A 2,500-nucleotide genomic window follows, 5' to 3' on the forward strand; every position below is an offset into this window, starting at 1 on the left:
AGCCCTGACCCTCTCCTCTTCTTCTAGCAGCCACAGGGAGGCGTCTGGCCTTTCCAGGCCCCCCAGCCTGCTACTCGTGCTAGTGGCTGGCTCCAGGCCTGACCCCCTCACCTTCTCACAGCCACGGGGAGGCTTCCAGCCTTTCCAGGCCCCCAGCACGAGGAGCAGGCTGGGTGCCGGCTTCAGCCCTGACCCCCTCCTCTTCTTCTAGCAGCCACAGGGAGGCGTCTGGCCGTTCCAGGCCCCCCAGCCTGCTACTCGTGCTGGGTGCTGGCTCCAGCCCTGACCCCCTCCTCTTCTTCTAGCAGCCACAGGCAGGCGTCTGGCCTTTCCAGGCCCCCCTAGCCTGCTACTCGTACTGGGTGCTGGCTCCAGCCCTGACCCCCTCGTCGTCTTATAGCAGCCACAGGGAGGCGTCTGGCCTTTCCAGGCCCCCCAGCCTGCTACTCGTGCTGGGCGCTGGCTCCAGCCCTGACCCCCTCCTCTTCTTCTAGCAGCCACAGGCAGGCGTCTGGCCTTTCCAGGCCCCCCAGCCTGCTACTCGTGCTGGGGGCTGGCTCCAGGCCTGACCCCCTCATCTTCTCACAGCCACGGGGAGGCTTCCAGCCTTTCCAGGCCCCCAGCACGAGGAGCAGGCTGGGTGCCGGCTCCAGCCCTGACCCCCTCCTCTTCTTCTAGCAGCCACAGGCAGGCGTCTGGCCTTTCCAGGCCCCCCAGCCTGCTACTCGTGCTGGGTGCTGGCTCCAGCCCTGACCCCCTCCTCTTCTTCTAGCAGCCACAGGCAGGCGTCTGGCCTTTCCAGGCCCCCCAGCCTGCTACTCGTGCTGGTTGCTGGCTCCAGCCCTGACCCCCTCCTCTTATTCTAGCAGCCACAGGCAGGCGTCTGGCCTTTCCAGGCCCACCAGCCTGCTACTCGTGCTGGGGGCTGGCTCCAGGCCTGACCCCCTCATCTTCTCACAGCCATGGGGAGGCTTCCAGCCTTTCCAGGCCCCCAGCACGAGGAGCAGGCTGGGTGCCGGCTCCAGCCCTGACCCCCTCATCTTCTCACAGCCATGGGGAGGCTTCCAGCCTTTCCAGGCCCCCAGCACGAGGAGCAGGCTGGGTGCCGGCTCCAGCCCTGACCCCCTCCTCTTCTCACAGCCACGGGGAGGCTTCCAGCCTTTCCAGGCCCCCAGCACGAGGAGCAGGCTGGGTGCCGGCTCCAGCCCTGACCCCCTCCTCTTCTTCTAGCAGCCACAGGCAGGCGTCTGGCCTTTCCAGGCCCCCCAGCCTGCTACTCGTGCTGGGTGCTGGCTCCAGCCCTGACCCCCTCCTCTTCTTCTAGCAACCACAGGCAGGCGTCTGGCCTTTCCAGGCCCCCCAGCCTGCTACTCGTGCTGGGTGCTGGCTCCATCCCTGACCCCCTCCTCTTCTTCTAGCAGCCACAGGGAGTCTTCTGGCCTTTCCAGGCCCCCCAGCCTGCTACTCGTGCTGGGTGCTGGCTCCAGCCCTGACCCCCTCGTCTTCTTCTAGCAGCCACAGGGAGGCTTCTGGCCTTTCCAGGCCCCCCAGCCTGCTACTCGTGCTGGGTGCTGGCTCCAGCCCTGACCCCCTCCTCTTCTTCTAGCAGCCACAGGGAGGCTTCTGGCCTTTCCAGGCCCCCCAGCCTGCTTCTCGTGCTGGGTGCTGGCTCCAGCCCTGACCCCCTCGTCTTCTTCTAGCAGCCACAGGGAGGCTTCTGGCCTTTCCAGGCCCCCCAGCCTGCTACTCGTGCTGGGTGCTGGCTCCAGCCCTGAGCCCCTCGTCTTCTTCTAGCAGCCACAGGCAGGCGTCTGGCCTTTCCAGGCCCCCCAGCCTGCTACTCGTACTGGGGGCTGGCTCCAGGCCTGACCCCCTGGCCTTCTCACAGCCGTGGGGAGGCTTCCGGCCTTTTCCAGGCCCCCAGCATGAGGAGCAGGCTGGGTGCTGGCTCCAGGCCTGACCCCCTCGTCTTCTCGCAGCCACGGGGAGGTTTCCAGCCTTTCCAGGACCCCCAGCCTGCTACTCCTGCTGGGGGCTGGCTCCAGGCCTGACCCCCTGGCCTTCTCACAGCCGTGGGGAGGCTTCCGGCCTTTTCCAGGCATACAGCAACCTCTTTTCCTTTTCTTTATTTCTCACAATTACTTTCTTTTATTTTTGTTTAAAAATTCTCAACCTTTGTATATATTCCACATACTATACTGTGCATACACAGTCCAACCTCCGATTCAGGACGAACGATGCGGTTTTCGTCCCGGCCGTGGCACGCCGGACCAGCTCTATACCCTTCACAGGGCTGGCTCCCAGCCTAACCCTTTTCCTTTCCTCCTGCCTCCACTCTCATTAGCCAGCCAGCCTGCCTGCCTGCCTGCCTTCACCAACCCCAAGGGCTGGCTCCCAGCCTAACTCTTTTCCTTTCCTCCTGCCTCCACTCACATCCGCCAGCCAGCCAGCCTGCCTGCCTGCCTGCCTGCCTGCCTGCCTGCCTGCCTTCACCAACCCC

The sequence above is a fragment of the Chaetodon auriga genome, unplaced genomic scaffold (genome assembly GCF_051107435.1).
Source record: "Chaetodon auriga isolate fChaAug3 unplaced genomic scaffold, fChaAug3.hap1 Scaffold_97, whole genome shotgun sequence".
NCBI lineage: Eukaryota > Metazoa > Chordata > Actinopteri > Chaetodontiformes > Chaetodontidae > Chaetodon > Chaetodon auriga.